The sequence below is a fragment of the Schistocerca americana genome, chromosome 2 (assembly GCF_021461395.2).
Source record: "Schistocerca americana isolate TAMUIC-IGC-003095 chromosome 2, iqSchAmer2.1, whole genome shotgun sequence".
Lineage (NCBI taxonomy): Eukaryota > Metazoa > Arthropoda > Insecta > Orthoptera > Acrididae > Schistocerca > Schistocerca americana.
The window spans coordinates 496236926-496258071 of NC_060120.1; the positions used below are offsets into that span (position 1 = coordinate 496236926).

Genomic DNA, 21146 nt, shown 5'->3' on the forward strand with positions numbered 1-21146 from the left:
CTTGGGTAACAGAAGAAATATTGAATTTAATTGATGAAAGGAGAAAATATAAAAACGCAGTAAATGAAGCAGGCAAAAAGGAATACAAACGTCTCAAAAATGAGATCGACAGGAAGTGCAAAATGGCTAAGCAGGGATGGCTAGAGGAAAAATGTAAGGATGTAGAGGCTTATCTCATGAGGGGTAAGATAGATACTGCCTAAAGGAAAATTAAAGAGACCTTTGGAGAAAAGAGAGCCACTTGTATGAATATCAAGAGCGTTGATGGAAACCCAGTTCTAAGCAAAGAAGGGAAAGCAGAAAGGTGGAAGGAGTATATAGAGGGTCTATACAAGTGCGATGTACTTGAGGACAGTATTATGGAAATGGAATAGGATGTAGATGAAGATGAAATGGGAGATACGAGGCCCCGGAAGTAGACAACATTCCATTGGTACTACTGACGTCCTTGGGAGAGCCAGTCCTGACAAAACTCTACCATCAGGTGAGCAAGATATATGAGACAGGCGAAATACCCTCAGACTTCTAGATGAATATAATAATTCCAATCCCAAAGAAAGCAGGTGTTGACAGATGTGAAAATTACCGAACTATCAGTTTAATAAGTCACAGCTACAAAATACTAACGCGAATTCTTTACGGACGAATGGAAAAACTGGCAGAACCCGACCTCGGCGAAGATCGGTTTGGATTCCGCAGAAATATGGGAACACGTGAGGCAATACTGACCCTACGACTTATCTTAGAAAATAGATTAAGGAATGGCAAACCTACATTTCTAGCATTTGTAGACTTAGAGAAAGCTTTTGACAATGTTGACTGGAATACTCTCTTTCAAATTCTAAAAGTGGCTGGGCTAAATACCGGGCGCGAAAGGCTATTTACAATTTGTACAGAAACCAGATGGCAGTTATAAGAGTCGAGGGGAATGATAGGGAAGCAGCGGTTGGGAAGGGAGTGAGACAGGGTTGTAGCCTATCCCCGATGTTATTCAATCTGTACATTGAGCCAGCAGTAAAAGAAACAAAAGAAAAATTCGGAGTACGTATTAAAGTCCATGGAGAAGAAATAAAAACGTTGAGGTTCGCCGATGACATTGTAATTCTGTAAGAGACAGCAAAGGACTTGGAAGGGCATTTGAACGGAATGGACATTGTCTTGAGTGGAGGATATAAGATGAACATCAACAAAAGCAAAACGAGGATAATGGAATGTAGTCGAATTAAGTCCGGTGGTGCTGAGGGAATTAGATTAGGAAAGGAGACACTTAAAGCGGTAAAGGTGTTTTGCCATTTGGGGAGCAAAATAACTGATGATGGTCGAAGTAGAGAGGATATAAAATGTAGACTGGCAACGGCAAGGAATGCGTTTCTGAAGAAGAAAAATTTGTTAACATCGAGTATAGATTTAAGTGTCAGGAAGGCGTTTCTGAAAGTATTTGTATGGAGTGTAGCCATGTATTGAAGTGAGACATGGACGATAAACAGTTTGGACAAGAAGAGAATAGAAGCTTTCGAAATGTGGTGCTACAGAAGAATGCTGAAGATTAGATGAGTAGATCACGTAACTAATGAGGATGTATTGAATAGAATTGGGGAGAATAGGAGTTTGTGGCACAACTTGACAAGAAGAAGGAACCGGTTGGTAGGACATGTTCTGAGGGATGAAGGGATCACAAATTTAGCAATGGAGGGCAGCGTGGAGGGTAAAAATCGTAGAGAGACTAAGAGATGAATACACTAAGCAGATTCAGAAGGATGTAGATTGCAGTAAGTACTGGGAGATGAAGAAGCTTGCACAGGATAGGGTAGCATGGAGAGCTGCATCAAACCAGTCTCAGGACTGAAGACAACAACAATAACAACAACAACCTGCGACGGTTGTTCGCTGTTTTAAACATGTGAATTCCCACTCGCCTGCTTCATTTGCGGCATTTTTAAATGTCTTCCTTTCATCAGTTCAATTCAATACCTTGTCTCTTTACCTATTTGATCCTCTGCTACTCATTCGTCTTCTACTGTATTCCTTTCGCCTGTTTTAGTAAACAGTTGCCTAATGCACCTTCTGAAACCTTAAAAAACTTCTGGGTCTTTTAACTTATGAAGATCCCATTTCCTTAATTTCCTAGTGTTTAAAATTTCTTCAGTTTTAATCTACAGTTCATAACCAGTAAATTGAGGTCAGAGTTCACATCTGTCCCTTGAAATGTCTTACAATTTAAAATCGGGTTCCGAAAACTCTGTCTTACCATTATATAATTGGTTTGAAACCTTCATGTGCCTCCAGGTCTCTTTCACGTACACAACCTTCTTTCACGATTCTTAAACCAGGTAATAGCTGTGATCAAATTATGCTCCGTCAAAATTCCACCAGGGGGCATCCTCTTTCATTCCTTACTTCCCGTCCATATTCACCTATTACTTTTCGTTCTCTTCCTTTTCCTACTATCCAATTCCAATCCCCCACGACTATTAAATTTTCGTCCCTCTTTAATTATCTGAATAATTTCTTTAATCTCGTCATCCTTTGTTCAACCTCTTCATCATCTGCGGAACTTCTTGACATTAGTATTAATGTGGTAGGCGTGGGCATTCTATCTAACTCCAGCACGATAATAAGTTGACTATGCTGTTCGTGGTACCTTACCTGCATTCCTAGTTTCTTATTCATTACTAAACCCACCCCTACATTACCTATGTCTCACTTTGTATTCATAAACCTGTATTCACCCGACCAGAAACCCTGATCCTCCTGCCACCGAACTTCGCTAATTCCCACTATATCCAACTTCAAACTATCAAACATTTCTCCAAAAACAATGAAAACTGCTTGCCAAATTTAAACGAACCCAAAATATTATTGATCCCTAGTCTTTAACAGAAGCTCGAAATTTAGCGCGGACATCAATACGAGATGCTTCTGATAAATCCCACAACGAAGCTTTGCGTCGAAACCTGGGAGAAAAACCGAAGAGATTCTGGTTGTATGTAAAATATGCTAGTGACAAGATAGCCAATGTCTTCTCTGCGTGACAGCATTGGAAATACTACAAAGCCAAACGAAATTTCTTTACCAAATAAGACAAAGTAAATACCAGGGGGTTATAATTAAAGTTTTCTATTTAACACGATAACACGAAAACTGATTACCGTACGGCGGCGGGGCGGGATTTGTCGTCGTTGCTTGATCATACACCCTCTCTCATTCATTGTCCATCGACCTCAGTACGTCCACCCCGATAGCTGAATGGTCATCGTCACGGACTGCCGTCCTAAGGGGCACGGATTCGATTCCAGGGCCTCCCGGCCAATGACGCCAAACGCTCATGTCCATTTCCTCAGTAGAGCTTCCTTACGACGTCCCTTCACTCTGCAGTAGTAGATACACACTAGGCCGTGTAATGCAGCGTTGATGAAACCACGACTACCACACAGAGGCCGCGTAACTCAAGTTGCGAATCAGTTCCTGTAAGTTCATTTTAACAAATTTCAGGTGGTGGGTAAATGCAGTTTACCTGCAGTAAGCCTTCGGAAATATTAGTAAACTGGATTTTATTCTTAAGAAAGCATACAAGTTTGCTATCAAGTCCGAGTTTACTATTTTTAACTGCTCTACTATTGAAACCTTACAGTCTGTACAAAATGTTCTCACACGAATAACGCAGCCAGAATATCTGCGAGTCCAATCAGATTAACGTTCGATCTGACAGTTACTGACCCACTACTACAGCAAGTTGAAACTTCTGTCGTATCAGTGGTCTTCAAAGTTAGAAATGCTCGCCCAAGTATTCCAGTAGGTATACGGAATATGCCACGCGGAATTTCAATAAGACCGAAATATCACACGCTCTTAACACATCGATTAATTAATCAAATTGTCCTCATTATGTTCGTAACTTAAACTGCCTAAGTCACGACACTTCCTACCAGCAATGAACTCAACAGTTCTTCATTGTTATTTTCTCGGCGACATTTAGCATGATGTTACACGTACGAAGGTTGGTGAGCGACTCTCTCGATGCCACCCCACTCCATGCCTATCTAATTTTCGGCGTGCGGGAACAGCTTAATTCTGATTGGCTAATGGTTAGAATAACCAATCAGAATGATCCTTCTAGATAATTCTCGTGCCAAAACTTGCCTGAGCCAATTAGTAATCAGAAAATCATTTACGTCATTCCAATCCCAATTTCTAAAATAATATTTAATAAAATATTCCGAAATGCAAAATAGTCTTTAAAGTAATTTAGAAACTTATTCCACTTCCGGCTTCTATTCTCGCTGGTCTCTTACAAAAGCAAGCACACATAGACAGACGTGATCAACTTCGTGGTTACACCACCATTTTCCCACGATTCAGTCTCATAAGTTTTTACATAAAATAGTATTAGGTTTTTACGTATGTCACACACACTCTTTCATTCATCCCCATAACAACATTCCCATAACAACAAAATAATAAGTAGATAATAATTTTGAATGATTCTTTTACACTACGAAATGCAGAGTAATTAAAGTTTTGAAAAGACAATTCCAGTTAAGTGATTTTATACACTGAGAACTCTGTTGATGACTTTGGACGATAATAAAAGATAATCTGCTATTCTTCCTAACTGAGTGCCGTGGGGCCCCATCATGCATGAGAACTATTGAGTTCAATGCGTCACTCTCCTGTAGGAATGGTATGACATGCTGGCGAAAGATAAAGCAGTAACGCTGGGCAGTCACATTGCACGTCTTTACTCCTTGAACCCATAGTGGTCAGAGTCATTTGAACCATTTTTTTTTACTCCTTGAGCGCATACCTGTTCAAAAACGAATGGACGAATGATGAATGTAGCCGTGCAGCCACACCATACGGTGGCATGTTCACCATACAGAGAAACTTGATGAGCAGTGACTGGAGATGAAGATCCCCAAACTAGGCAATTCTGTATGTTCGACTCACCCGTCAGAGCCGGCCCCGGTGGTCTAGCGGTTCTAGGCGCTCAGTCCGGAACCGCGCGACTGCTACGGTCGCAGGTTCGAATCCTGCCTTGGGCATGGATGTGTGTGATGTCCTTAGGTTAGTTAGGTTTAAGTAGTTCTACGTTCTTGGGAACTGATGACCACAGATGTTAAGTCCCATAGTGCTCGGGGCTATTTGAACCATTTCACCCGTCAGAGAAAAATGAGGTTCGTCTGTCCATAGGATGGTCTGGGGCCAGGCCCTCGTCAACTTCAGTCGTTGCGAGAAAGTGGAGAGCGAAGTCAACAAGTCGTTGTGCGTCCTGTACCGCAAGCTGCTGTACGATACGGATATTGTGCAGATACCATTTGAGAATGGTTCGATGCACCTTCCACACAGTGGGTCACGAGATGTTCAACTGTCGCGACACAGCACGCGCACTGCCTGACGATCGGGAATTGAGCGCAGCGTTGTCTGCCATAGCAACAGTGATTTTAACAACCTCCTGTGGTGCAGTTGGCCACTTCCGGAGCGACTCCCAGTTCTCCAGTTGATTCGAACTTCTTCACCACGCTCTGTACAGCAGGGGGTAGGAGGGTTAGAACAACCTTCCGTAACCCTTTCAGCCGGCGATATTTTCGAAGTGCAGCTGCAACATAGCTGTTGTTTTGATTATAGAGCTTCAACAATGCTGTCATGCTCCTTTTGTCCAAGTTCATGTCGACAACTCAACAAATGCACTGCGACTGGTCAGGTGTGTGGGACTATGAATCACGAAGGCTGATCACGGCATCTGGTGGCCTTAGCTGGAACTGGACGGTGGCGCTTTGACGCATGGAAATTAAGCGCACCATACTGTGTACATTAATGCTACGACGTTTGTCACTTGTACGGTAATTAGTTTCCGTGTTATATCGTGTGCCGGCCGGAGTGACCGAGCGGTTCTAGGCGCTACAGTCTGGAATCGCGCGACCACTACGGTCGTAGGTTTGAATCCTGTCTCGGGCATGGATGCGTGTGATGTCCTTAGGCTAGTTACGTTTAAGTAGTTCTAAGTTCTAGGGGACTGATGACCTTAGCAGTTAAGTCCCATAGTGCTCAGATCCATTTCAACCATTTGTTATAACATGTTAAAAAGGGAAAGCGCCATTATACCCACCAAGTATTCCAGACTTAAACAAGAACAGAACTTAGAAGTAGGTGTCTTCGTATTAGTGACGCAACTTAATAAAAACAAGTCTTCCGGTCCACACTGTATGCCAACTACGTTCCATTCATAGTAATCTGATGCAAAAGCTCCATACTTAACATTCATATGCAACCGTTCGCTCGATGAAAGATCTGTACCCAAGGACTGGAAAATTGCGGAGATTATACCAATATGCAAGAAAGGCAGTAGGAGTAGAAGTAGGGGGGTAAATTACAGGCTCATATCATTAACATCGATATAAAGCAGGGTTTTGGAACGTATTTTGAGTTAGAACTTTATAAATTACCTCTAAGAGAACGGTCTATTGACACACAGTCTGCACAGATTTAGAAAACAACGTTCTTGATAAACTCAACTAACTCTTTACTTACACGAAGTATTGAGTTCTACTGACGAGGAATTTCAAATTGATTCCGTATTTCTGCATTTCCAGAAGGCTTTTGACACTGTATCTCACAAGCGGCTTGTAGCCTAGATGCGCGCTTGTGGAGTACCGCCTCAGTTATACGACTGGGTTCGTGATTTTCTGTCAGAGAGGTCACAGTTCGTAGTAATTGACAGAAAGTCATCGAGTAAAATGGAAGCGATTTACGAGTATCTCCATGGTAGCATTATGGGCACTCTGCTGTTCCTTAACTATGTACACGATTTAGGAGACAATCTGAGCAGCCGTTTTAGGTTGTTTGCAGATGACGCGGTCGTTTATCGGCTAGTAACGTCATCAGAATGTCAAAAGAAATTGCAAAACGATGTAGAGAAGATATCTGTATCGTGCGAAAATTGGTATTTGACCCTAAATAATGAGAAGTGTGAGGTCATCCATATGAGCGCTAAGAGCAATCCGTTAAACGTCGGTTACACGATAAATCATTCATATTTAAAGGCCGTAAATGTAACTAAATACCTAGAAGCTACAATTACGAACAACTTGAATTGGAAAGAACACACAGAAAATTTGTGGGGAGGGCGAACCAAAGAGTGCAAGTTACTGGCGGAATGCTCAGAAGGTGCGAAGATCTACTAAAGAGACTGCCTACACGCGTCGAGAAAGTTCAAAGAAGATCAGCACGTTTTGTATTACCGAGGAATATGGGAGAGAGTGTCACTGACATGATTCAGGATTTGGGGCGGCGTTTTACGTTGCGACGGAACTTTTCGCTAAATTTCAATCACTTACTTTCTCCTCCGAATTCCAAAATATTTTGTTGACGCCATCTTACACAGGGAGAAGATCATCATAATAAAATAATGGAAATGAGAATTCGCACGGAAAGATACAGGTATTCGTTTTTTCAGCACGCTGTTGCAGATTGGAATAATATACAATTGTTGTAAAGGTGGTTGGATGAAACCTCTGTCAGACACTTAACTGTGATTTGCACAGTATCCATGTAGAAAAAGATGTACATACATCGGATACCCTTTTTAAATTTTCTAACCTACCTGCTAATTAAGGCATCTAGCATTCCACGCACCAGTGAATTGTGGTCAGTCCCTGCTCGACCTGTCTAAACTGGACAATATTGGAGTGCCAAATGTCGTCTTACATCTTCTGAAAGATGTGTGCCGGCCGCGGTGGTCTCGCGGTTCTAGGCGCGCAGTCCGGAACCGCGCGACTGCTACGGTCGCAGGTTCGAATCCTGCCTCGGGCATGGATGTGTGTGACGTCCTTAGGTTAGTTAGGTTTAAGTAGTTCTAAGTTCCAGGGGACTGATGACCACAGCTGTTAAGTCCCATAGTGCTCAGAGCCATCTGAACCATCTGAAAGATGTGCTTATGTCCTATAACGTATGTACCACACTTCTCAGTAATGGACGGTGGGCAAAATTTCAGCCCCACTACAGGGGTATTTGATTGGATAGTTCGCATTTCAAATACGTTTGTACCAACTAGGGCATTATTTCACATTGTAGCCAGTGGCGGCTGGTAACAGAAAATTCACAGTTATCTCGCAAACAGCTTATCTACTGAGTCATGTTTACTGGAGGAGTTTTGGTTCTATTTTCGTACACTCTCGCCCGTGTCAGCTTTTGCTATGAGTTATGATAAACCGTTTGCATGTTCCATATCTTCAACAAAACCGAAACAATACACAAGTGTTTGTTCTAATAGAGGTTTCATAACAGTGTCTTTGGGTAATGAGTTGGAAGTTCAATTTTCCACGCCACTGTAAAGTGCTTGCAACCAAAGATATCTGTTGTTGCGAACAGTTCAGGGTCCATAACAAGCTTCATTATTTCCAACACAATGTCGATGCATCTAGTATTTGATGATTTGACGACAATGATAGATGTTTTGAAGTTGTACTGTACGATTTGCTAAAGAAGGAGTTTATTACAGCTCCCGCGATGTCCCACTTCGAATTACCAATAGGTCTTATTTTCGTCTCAGTTTTAGTGATGAATGTTCCTGATTCCCAGTCGATGTTATTGTTTTGCTTAGTGAAACAGGATAAGTGCGCCGGCAAGTGTGCCGTGTCTAACGCGAGGCGCTCACGGTGCAGGTCAGGTGAGGTAACAGCTGCGTGCTGAACAGCGTGCACCGCCAGCGTTTCTACCGGAGAACGGCAGCGGGGCGTTTTGTTGCCACCGCTCCCCGTGGCGTTATTGCGCTTTTCTGAGTTAGTGAAACAGTCACATGTTCGTATACTCTCTCATCGGCATATGGAGTCTGCTGTCCGGAGCGAGAGCATCATAAGGGGCAGGAAGTTTAGGATTGTTACACGCCTTTCCTCCACAGAGGAAAAAAAGAAAGAAAAAGTGCGGTTCACAGACTTTTGTATCATTATGAAGATACGTATGTCGGTGAGACAGGTCCAGACATAGAACACAGAAAGAAAATTTTCCACAGTCGGTATTTACATCCGTGTTGAGTTTCTTTATAAGCATTAGGCCAATTCTCTGATGCTAGAGTTTCATCATGGTCCAATCATTATTATGTTATGCCGTATAAAGAACCATGGATTTTCTTTTAAAAAAAACGTAAAAACTGCTTTAACTACAGGTATGAAGCCCTGAAGTTGGGGGGATTTGAACTAAAAGTCTAACAGGGCAGCACTTCTGCAGTACAAACTTCATAAAACTCGTCAGCGTGAATCTGCAATCTTCAGTATCGGTTGGACACCGTCACATTGTGGCCGTTGCAGGGTTAAGCACGGGGTTTGGCTTGCTGAGCCTGTCTAAGTTTGAAAATAAAGTAACTACGTAGTCTATAGCGTAGCTGTTAACAGTGTTAGGAAGCCAAACGGTAGCCACTGTAATACGACTTCGAATTCGGCCTAGAATGCGATTAAACAGCAATAACCAGCACAAACGTTACTTATCCATAACACTATCATGATTACTCAAATGCGTGGTAATTTCTAATGAGACTCCCCAGTAATACTACATTTTTATCACTCTCAGTCCGTGTCTCCTGTGTAATGGATATGATCGTCATTGTCGCGGGTATCACACAGTGTGCTGGTCTAAACCAGTGGAGCATAACCGAGTTTCTTACTGCAAGAAATACAGAGAATTTCTCTGTCAGCAGGATTATTGTTACAGCGTAGGAAGAGATACCTAGAAAAATATCATTTCAATAACGAGGAAATTGGCTGGCATATGTTATATCTCTTTTTAAATTTCTATTCGGTACAACAACTGAACCAGTTTTGGCATATACGGACAAACTTCAGAACGAATACGAAAATACCGAGAATAAGTCCACGGAATTAATTGAAACACCATCGACTAAAATTCAGTTTTCCAAGGATATTTTCTGAGAGCATTGGTAAAATGGACTTGCGATTGTCCGTGGCTCGTTGCAGAATAGCTGTATTTCCCTTAATTTCTTGTCTACATTTAGCTTTATATCTGCATCGCACTGAAAATAGCTACAGGACATTGGAAATACAGACGGCATACGTTATCTGTCTTGTTTGGGGACAGATTGTTCCATTCATCCACGTAATTCAGTTGAAAACTGTAAAGCTCTCGTGGCCGTCGCGCCTGTTATCAATTCGACGTATTTTTCCGACAGTATTTGTTGTACGTAGGAATGAAACAGCAAAGTTTCTTGGGTTACTGGTGAAGAGTAGGCCTGTATGTACCTCGTGAATGGATTCACAGAATGCGTCCTAAGAATAGCACAGTGGTACTATTCCACATGTACAGCAGCGACTCAAGTACAACACGATACTTTGGCAGATATCAGAGCGCTGTTGCATTACTCTGTGTTTGTGAACTATGTTTTGCTGATTGTATGTTGAGCTATGTATCACTGTTGTGAAGATATTTTAAGAGAAACTAAGGTAAGTATTGGAACAAACAACATAAATTATAACTTCATCATTACCATGTAACGAACCATTTGATATCTTGGGTGTCTTACATATAATTACTTAGAAAATATTACCGAGCAACCACCGAAATAATGTCACATTCATCCTCCATATTACAACCTTAAACACAGGGAAGTTCAAAACGAGTACACGTGTTTCTAACGCATTTATTTATTAGCCTGTATGACGTATAACCATAAAACCTGGGCAATATTTACGCATCTCTCAAGTGTTGATCACACATGTTCAATATGTCCTCCACCACCGACACAAACAAAACCAAATCGATACTCGAATTCCTCGCATACTCGAGTAAGCACTTCCATCGTCACTCATGTTATGGCAGTACGGGTCCGGTTCTCCAACTCTTCTGGGTTCTGCGGTAGTGTTCGTGCGTAAATATTGTTCTTAATCAAACCTCTCAGGAAGAAGTCACCGGGTGCCAAATCTTGTGACCGTGGACGCCGGCTGTTTTATGAGCAATCCAACGACCCCGCTGAGTTTCGTCCAGATATTCTCGCACTTGATGACTCCAGTGATGAGGTGGCCCGTCTTGTTAAAAATTGAAGCATTCCTTGTCCAGCCTCGTCCAGCCTCTGAAATAACTAGTTTGGTAACGTAGCAAGATACAACAACGTTATCCCATCAAAGAAGAATCTGCCGTAAACAGATGGGTGGGATGTCGCACAAAACAACGAGTTCGGTGAATTTCAATGTGTGCACGTGCGATCTGTAGGTGCCAGACTCGAACACTGTGTATGTTTACTTTCCCACAAAGGTGGAAAGTCGCTTCATCACTAAACACAATGAGTTGGGCGAAAATTTTACCATTATCAGTAGCAATCTGATGTTCATCAGATAATGCCACACGTTTGCGTTTGTCGTCACGACGTAGGGCCCGCAATAGCAGCAACTAGTGCGGCTTCATACCCAACCGACGCCTCAAAACACGCCAAATTATTGTTGTACGCAGTTGCAACTCGTGACTGGCAGAACCAGTTGATTTTATAGAACTGCGTCGGAAAGCGGTCTGAATTCGTGCGACATTTTCATCGGAAACACGATGGACGCCAGGACTCTTTCCTTCACATATACATTCAACGTGTAAAACCTGTCGATACCATCTGCGAATGCTTCATCCATTCGGAGGATCGGTGTCGTACCTCAATATTAATATAGATTGCAAGCTGTAAGAGGTACAAAAGACATTAAAATGCAATATAGGTTTATCAATAATGAAACGAAAGCAGTAATGACCAAGTTATTGCTGCAAACTGCTGACGACCCAAGGTATTACCCGACCACTACATTCCTGCACTAGAGCTGCAGCGGCCGTTATCGGAAACACGCAGTGACGTTACGGTGAACCAGTACAGTGATGACTAAGGAAAACGCATCACGTTGTGAATGATTTCAGGACAGTTCTGCAAAATATATCCAGTTTTTCAGTGGGCCATTGTGAAATGTCACGATAAGTCGACCGAAGCGCCTTTACTCTTCAGTGCAACAATATTGTGGTCGACTAATATTACACTTCTGGATGCACAGTGTCTACATCCCTGACCACGTGCTTAGAAAAGCAGCGCAGGGCACTCAGAACCAAGCAATACTCAGCCAAGCAAAGCAGTTACTATCCGAGCGCCCAGCAATTAGCTAAACGGCCTTCATCTGTCGATGATGCATTTCGACATGAGATGTATGTTCCGTAAGAGACTGGTGAGATTAATGCAGTGGTCTTAGCTTACCAGACATAAGGTGATGCAAATAAACAGAGTTGTGTTGTTTTTGTTGTGGTCTTCAGTCTAATGACTGGTTTGATGCGTCTCTCCTTACTACCCTATCCCTTGCAAGCCTCTTCATATCCGAGCAACTACTGCGACCTACTTCCCTCTGAATTTGATTACTGTAATCTCTTGGTCTCCTTCTAAGATTCTTACCCCTCCACGATTCTCTTCAGTAATAAACTGGTGATCCGTTGATGTCTCAGAATGTGTCCTACCAACCGATTCCTTCTTTTAGTCAGGTTGTACCACAAATTTCTTTTTTCCCCAATTCTACTCAGTACCTCCTCGTTAGTTACGTAATCTACCCACCTAATCTTCAGTCTTCTTCTGTAGCACCACATTTAAGAAGCATCTATTCTCTTCTTGCCTAAACTGCTTAACGTCTATGTTTCACTTTAGTGCATGGCTACACTCCATACTATTACTTTCAGAAAGGACTTCCTGACACTTAAATGTATACTCGATGTTAAAAAATTTCTCTTCTTCAGAAACGCTTTTCTTGCCATTGCCAGTTTACATTTTATATCCTCCCTATTTCTACCATCAGCAGTTATTTGCTTCCCAAATAGCAAAACTCATCTACTAAAGTGTCTTATTTCCTAATCTAATGTCTTTAGAGTCATTAGTTTTAATTCGATTACATTCCATTATCCTCGGTATGTCTTTTTTGATGTTAATCTTATACCCTTCTCTCAATATTCTGCCCTTTTCGTTCAACTGCTCTTCCAAATTACAATGTCATCGGAAAACCTCAGAGTTTATGTTTCTTTTCCCTAGACTTCAATTCCTACTCCAAATTTTTCTTTTGCTTCCCTTATTGTCTTCTCAACATACAGAGTGAAGAACATCGAGGACAGACCACAACCCTGTCCCATTCCCTTTTCTACCACTGCCTCCCTTTCGCGCCCCTCGACTCTTATAACTGACATCTGGTTTTTGTAGAAATAGTAAATAGCCTTTCGCTCCATGTATTTTGCCGCTCCCACCTTCAGAATTTTAAAGAGGGCATTGCTGTCAATATTGTCTAAACCTTTCTCTTAGTCTACAAATGCTGTAACCTTACGCTTGCCTTTGTTTAACCTATCTTCTATGAGGAGTCGTGGGTCAGTATTGCCTCCCGTGTTCCTACATTTCTCTGGAATCCAAATGGATCATCGCTTCTACCAGTTTTTCTATTCTACTGTAGAGAATTCATGTTAGTATTTTGCAACAGTGACTTATGAAACTGATAGTTAGGTAATTTTCAAACCTGTCAGCACCTGCTTCCTTTGAAATTGGAATTACTATATTCTTCTTGATGTATGCGGGTATTTCAGCTGTCTCACACGCCTTGCTCACCAGATGGAAGAGTTTTGTCATGGATGGCTCTTCCAAGGCTATCAGTAGCTCTAACGGAGTGTTGCATACTCCCAGGCCCTTATTTCGACTTAAGTCTTTCAGTCCTTTGTCAAATTCTTCACGTATCATCATATCTCCCTTCTCATCTTCTTCTACGTCCTCTTCCATTTACATAATATTGTCCTCAAGAACATCTCCCTTGTATAGACCCTCTGTATACTGCTTTCACATTTCTGCTTTCCCTTCTTTGCTTAGGGCTGGTTTTCATCTGACCTCTTGATGTCTGTATGGTGGTTCTCTTTTCTCCAAAGGTCTCTATAATGTTCCTGCAGGCAGCATCTACCTTACCCCTAGTGATATATGCTTCTACATTCTTGCATTTATCCTCTAGCCATTCCCACCTAGACATTTTGTACTTCCTGTCGATCTCAGTTTTTAGACGTTTGTATTCCCCTTAGCCTGCTCCATTTATTGAATCGCCTATTAAATTCAATATCTCTTGTGTTACCGAAGATTTTCTACTAGTCCTCGTCTTTTGACCTACTTGATCCTCTGCTGCCTTCACTATTTCATCTCTCGAAGCTAGCCATTCTTTTTCCTTTGGATTTATTTCCCCTTTTCTTCTCAATTGTTACCTGATACTCCCTTTGAAACCCTCTACAGCCTCTGGTTCTTTCAGTTTATCCAGATCCCCTCTCCTTATATTCTTGCATTGTTGCAGTTTCTCCAGTTTAATTTGCTGTTGATAGCCACTAAAATGTGGTCACAGTCCACATCTGCCACTAGAACTGTCTTACAGTTTAAAATCTGGTTCGTAAATCTCTGCCTAACGACCTTCCGGTGTATCCAGGTATCTTCCTCGTACACAATCTTCTCTCATGATTCTTAAAACAAGTGTTTTCTATGATTGAATTATACTCTGTACGAAATTCTATTAGGCGACTTGCACTTTGATTACTTTCTCCAGTTCATCTTCACCTCCTACTTCTCTTTCTTTTCCTACTATCGAATTCCAGTCCTCCATGACTATTAAATTTTCGGCTCCCTTAACTATGTGAATAATTTCTTTTATGTAATCATACATCTCCTCAATCTCCTCCTCAGCTGCGGAGCTAGTTGGCATATAAACTTGTACCACTGTGGCGGTTGTGGGCTGCGTGTCTATCTTGGCTACAATAATGCGTTCACTATGCTATTGATAGTAGCTTATCCGCCTTCCTATTTTTTTGCTGTTTATTAAACATACTCGTGCAATACTGCTACTTGATTTTCTATTTATAATCCTGTATTCACCTGACCAGGAATCCTGTTCCTACTGCCACCAAACTTCACTAATTACCACTATTCCTAACAGTAACCTATACATTTTCCTTTTTAAATTTTCTAGCCTACCTGACAAATTAAGGGATCTGACACTCCGATCCATAGATCGCTAGTTTTGTTCCTCCGTAAATATTACGGCTGTAGTTTCCCCTTGCTTTCAGCCGTTCGCAGTACCAGCACAACAAAGCCGTTTTGGTTGATGTAACAATGCTATATCAGAAAATCATCTAGTCTGTTGCCCCTGTAGCTACTGAAAAGGCTGCTGCTCCTCTTCAGGAACCACACTTTTGTCTGACCTTTCAACAGATACCACGCTGTTGTGGTTGCACACACTGTGCGGCTATCTGTATCGCTGAGGTATGCAAGGCTCCCCACCAACGGCATGGTCATTGAGTCATGATCAGTCAGCGGGTAGGAATGGCTTGTGACTGGCATTACTAAGTGGCCGACACAGTGGTTAACTCTCCTACAGTGTACAAGAAGATTTCCGGCGATTGAGTCAGGTTTATACACTCCTGGAAATGGAAAAAAGAACACATTGACACCGGTGTGTCAGACCCACCATACTTGCTCCGGACACTGCGAGAGGGCTGTACAAGCAATGATCACACGCACGGCACAGTGGACACACCAGGAACCGCGGTGTTGGCCGTCGAATGGCGCTAGCTGCGCAGCATTTGTGCACCGCCGCCGTCAGTGTCAGCCAGTTTGCCGTGGCATACGGAGCTCCATCGCAGTCTTTAACACTGGTAGCATGCCGTGACAGCGTGGACGTGAACCGTATGTGCAGTTGACGGACTTTGAGCGAGGGCGTATAGTGGGCATGCGGGAGGCCGGGTGGACGTACCGCCGAATTGCTCAACACGTGGGGCGTGAGGTCTCCACAGTACATCGATGTTGTCGCCAGTGGTCGGCGGAAGGTGCACGTGCCCGTCGACCTGGGACCGGACCGCAGCGACGCACGGATGCACGCCAAGACCGTAGGATCCTACGCAGTGCCGTAGGGGACCGCACCGCCTCTTCCCAGCAAATTAGGGACACTGTTGCTCCTGGGGTATCGGCGAGGACCATTCGCAACCGTCTCCATGAAGCTGGGCTATGGTCCCGCACACCGTTAGGCCGTCTTCCGCTCACGCCCCAACATCGTGCAGCCCGCCTCCAGTGGTGTCGCGACAGGCGTGAATGGAGGGACGAATGGAGACGTGTCGTCTTCAGCGATGAGAGTCGCTTCTGCCTTGGTGCCAATGATGGTCGTATGCGTGTTTGGCGCCGTGCAGGTGAGCGCCACAATCAGGACTGCATACGACCGAGGCACACAGGGCCAACACCCGGCATCATGGTGTGGGGAGCGATCTCCTACACTGGCCGTACACCACTGGTGATCGTCTAGGGGACACTGAATAGTGCACGGTACATCCAAACCGTCATCGAACCCATCGTTCTACCATTCCTAGACCGGCAAGGGAACTTGCTGTTATAACAGGACAATGCACGTCCGCATGTATCCCGTGCCACCCAACGTGCTCTAGAAGGTGTAAGTCAACTACCCTGGCCAGCAAGATCTCCGGATCTGTCCCCCATTGAGCATGTTTGGGACTGGATGAAGCGTCGTCTCACGCTGTCTGCACGTCCAGCAAGAACGCTGGTCCAACTGAGGCGCCAGGCGGAAATGGCATGGCAAGCCGTTCCACAGGACTACATCCAGCATCTCTACGATCGTCTCCATTGGAGAATAGCAGCCTGCATTGCTGCGAAAGGTGGATATACACTGTACTAGTGCCGACATTGTGCATGCTCTGTTGCCTGTGTCTATGTGCCTGTGGTTCTGTCAGTGTGATCATGTGATGTATCTGACCCCAGGAATGTGTCAATAAAGTTTCCCCTTCCTGGGACAATGAATTCACGGTGTTCTTATTTCAATTTCCAGGAGTGTAGAATGAGTGTATAGAAAAGCCGCTCGTAACTCTCTGATACTTCTGAAGGTAAATGTAGATCACAATTCATTAAATGTTCCGTGCTGTTTAGGCGTGGTCGAATGGATTTCACCTTAAAACCGGCGCTTCGTCCACATCTGTGGAGTGCATTTGAAGGGAGATAGTAGGTTTCCTGAATGTCTGAATCACCCCCTGGCTCGCTACTGACTCCATGTGCAGTGCACGGCGTAACATGAGGAATCAGGCAGAAATGTAATACATTCACTCAATCAAAACTGCACACCGGTTCGTAGGTTAGTTATACCTCCACGCATCCTTCAGACCTACACGTCAACTGACCATTCCTTGAAAGCTACTTTCATAAACCAGGTTTAGGGTTGCCTTTTTGCAAAAGGAGAACAAAAACTTCTTTTTTAAGAACAGTCTTGAAGCAGAGGTGATAAAGTATTGTTATAAGAGTAAACATGAAGTTTTTGAGACGATCTTAAGCAATTGAAAGCTATATGGGTCGTTTTAAAATTGCAACAGCCAAGGACGTAGCTAGGATATTGTCAGAGAGGCGCGCTGGAAGAGTCCAAATTGGTAATGGGGATCTTGAAAGGACTGATGTTTTCCACTGAGTCTGGAAATTTCCATAAAGAACGATAAACAGTTTTATTCGACAATGATATCGGAGTTTTCACCAATCGGTGATATAACGTCGTTACTTTAGGGTGCTGTATTTTGGGAAAGCACTGATAAACAGCCATGCTCCAATCTCCCTTCACCCTCCACAGTCATTTTACTCATTTTTCTCTTTCGGTCTGGATTTCAACTAAGGTGATTAATAATGGACGAGCGCTAATTTCTTGCGACGCCGTAATTGTTACCGATGGTGCCTTAGGAATAGAGAGATCTCTGTACTACATAGAAGGTAGAACAATTTCCGGTAGGGAAAATGCAAAGGCGCTGAAATTATTCGATTTTACACTTTCCCAAATTTTCTCATTTCTGTATACATCTGTCAATTCTTGCATTGTAAGAAAGATCACTTTCTGCGTTGAAGGATGTCCTGGCAGACGATTGTGTGAGCCTAAACGAGGAGAATTTAGGTTTTTACTAATTTATCATATGGATTTTAATCCCGCGAGTCTCCGAAGAGATGCTCGGCTCGCCTTCAACGCAGCTGTTTTCATTTACGCAGAGAGGCTGCATCTATAAGGGAATTAGTATCTGTCAGGGAAAATAAGATGTTCGGAAGGAATTGACTGTGGGCTATGGCTAGAGACTAAGCAAAGTAATTTTTTCTAAACTGAAAATAGGAAACCACAGAAAACCATTTTCAAGGTCGCAGGCAGATGGATTCAAACCATCTCGCCTCCCAATTTCAGGGATTGCTACCTCAGCGCCTCAACACGCAGCGCTACCCCAAGTAAGTGAAGAATTTGGAAAATTTGGTCGTAGTACATTGTTTTAAAATAAACTAAAACGCATCACAAGAAAAGATTGATTTATTGAATTGCATGTTTTTCCTTTGATTGTGTATCTTTAGTCTTTTGATAGTGCATAAATGCATACATATTTCAAAATTTGTTCATCGAATTTCTGGCTTTTGTTATGTTGATACAAGAGTACAAACAGATTGTAGACGAGAGGGCGAGGGCGAGATGCAGGGCGCAGTGAACTCGGTCACACAATCACGCAGCTGCAAAAATATTTTAGGAACTAACAAACTACAGAATGTGCCGTCATTACCTACACCTTCCGTTCTCCACAAATCCATCCCCACCTTTCCATATAGAAACTGGTTTTCATAACTGAGTAACTCCCTGGTGGCCTGATTCCGCGATATTTTGCCATTTGTGTTGCTAGTAATAGAATATTGAGGAGACTTTTAAAGAAGTGCAACAATCGTCTTTGGGGCGATATTTTTGTTGATCAATGCGATTTTTGGGCGACACAAACAAATCCAAAGGTATTTCTATGCATTGATTTTAATTTAATGATATTTTCAATGACGTTTACCGCTGCACTGCCTTGTGAGCACTCCGTCTTCAGGCTCCAAGTGGCCCATCGGAACCATCCGACCGCCGTGTCATCCTCAGCTGAGGATGCGGATAGGAGGGGCATGTGGCCAGCACACCACTCTCCCGGTCGTTATGATGGTTTTCTGCGACTGGAGCCGCTACTATTCGGTCGAGTAATTTATCAATTGGCATCACGAGGCTGAGTACACCCCGAAAAAGGGCAACAGCAAATGGCGGCCTGGATGGTCACCCATCCAAGTGCCGGCTACTCCCGACAGCGCTTAACTTCGGTGATCTGACGGGTACCGGTGAATCCACTGCGGCAAGGCCGTTGCCCACTGCCCTATGAAATACCAACCTCAAAACAACCAATCCAATGCTAACACTAAACTGCGGTAGATAGATAAATGGGCTATTATGGTAGTTCGTACATATTTCTAACTCACCATAACGCTAGTGGACGAATCGGGATCACTCTTTCTCTAGTTTCTTGTTACAAATTTATCAATAATTGGGAAACACCAACAACGTCACACATCCAAAATACCATAACCGGTAATATTTACAATAATTTCAGCTGCAAGCAAGAACTACACAAAATGGTTCAAATGGCTCTGAGCACTATGGGACTTAACATCCGAGGTCATCAGTCTCCAGGACTTAGAACTACTTAAACCTAACTAACCTAAGGATATCACCCACATCCATGCCCGAGGCAGGATTCGAAGCTGCGACCGAAGCAGCAGCGCGGTTCCGGATTGAATCGCGTGGAACCGCTCGGCCACAACGGCTGGCCTAAGAAATGCACAGATTAACTAAACAACAACTGAGCTCGATAAATGCCAACAATTGGTCTCGACCGAAATAGGGATGGGCGACAATCGATAGTGCTCTAGGCGTATAGGTAGTTTAAATCTGTCATTGGCCTTGCTGCCTCTAGATAGTGCATATACCTTTTTCATCGCATGACTGAAAATCAAAATGATGTTCGGTTTCTTTACCCGACAAACAGGTCATGTGTAATTTCGTTTAGTGGTGATACGGGGTCCGGACCCCCTGGACACCAACTCCCCTCCTCCCATTTTGCTACCTTCTTGCAACAGCCGGAAGGATGTATGAGAGCGATCCGCATAACAGTGCACAAAATATTAGGGCTAATAAGCTGCATAGAACAGATCTCTCTGAGAATCCAGTGTGGTGTCAGACACCCACATAGTGCCACCAGTGCTTACAAGTTGTCGTGACATTGGCTCAGTGAGGATACGCTTGCGTTCGTGGTCAATCTCCCTCCACCCAGTTTTCAAAAGTGGCTCTGAGCACTATGGGACTCAACTGCTGCGGTCATAAGTCCCCTAGAACTTAGAACTACTTAAACCTAACTAACCTAAGGACATCACACACATCCATGCCCGAGGCAGGATTCGAACCTGCGACAGTAGCGGTCGTGCGGTTCCTGACTGTAGCGTCTTTAACCGCTCGGCCACTCCGGCCGGGACCGAGCGAGGTGGCGCAGTGGTTAGACACTGGACTCGCATTCGGGAGGACGACGGTTCAATCCCGCGTCCGGCCATCCTGATTTAGGTTTTCCGTGATTTCCTAAATCGCTCCAGGTAAATGCCGGGATGGTTCCTTTCACAGGGCACGGCCGACTTCCTTCCCTGTCCTTCCCTAATCCGATGAGACCGATGACCTCGCTGTCTGGTCTCCTTCCCCAACACAACCAACCAACCAACTCCGGCCGGCACCCACTTTTAGTAATAGGCAGTAAATAATCAGTATGAATATTTAGACCACCGCGTCAAATCACAAACCGACCTGTAACATCTCACACATGTGCAGTGAAGCGCGTCTGAAGTGAATACACAATCGTGGAAGATTCCATCGTTTTTCTATAACGCGTGCGAACACATCTCACCGAGCACTGTCCTGATGAAAGAAGCCACATGAAGAAGGACTTAAATGTTGGGCTCTAAGAGTATCCTGATGATAAGGTAGTAGTTAATAGAACCCTTAAAACGTAGAAGTCGAAACTGCATATAGCGTTCAAAGGTGTTCCAATATTTATTGGTGAAGAATTTCCCACTGACAACCAGGTCAAGGAAGTTAGAAGCGTTTCTCATTTCGAGCGACAATGAATAAACACAGGAGATTTAAATTGTCACTGCATCCAATTAAAAATTCCTGTATCATAAGACGTAATATTAAGACGTAAGGAAGTGGTACGCACCGTTTTTTGCGTTTTGTGACAAGCCGACCCTGAGTTCACATTGAGTCTGGAGGTCT

The 21146-nt window shown here is 43.4% G+C and overlaps 1 pseudogene; it reads right to left on the minus strand.

Annotated features, from left to right (window-relative positions):
- Positions 1 to 19081: 19081 nt before the first annotated feature.
- LOC124597084 lies at positions 19082 to 19199 on the minus strand (annotated as a pseudogene).
- Positions 19200 to 21146: the final 1947 nt, after the last annotated feature.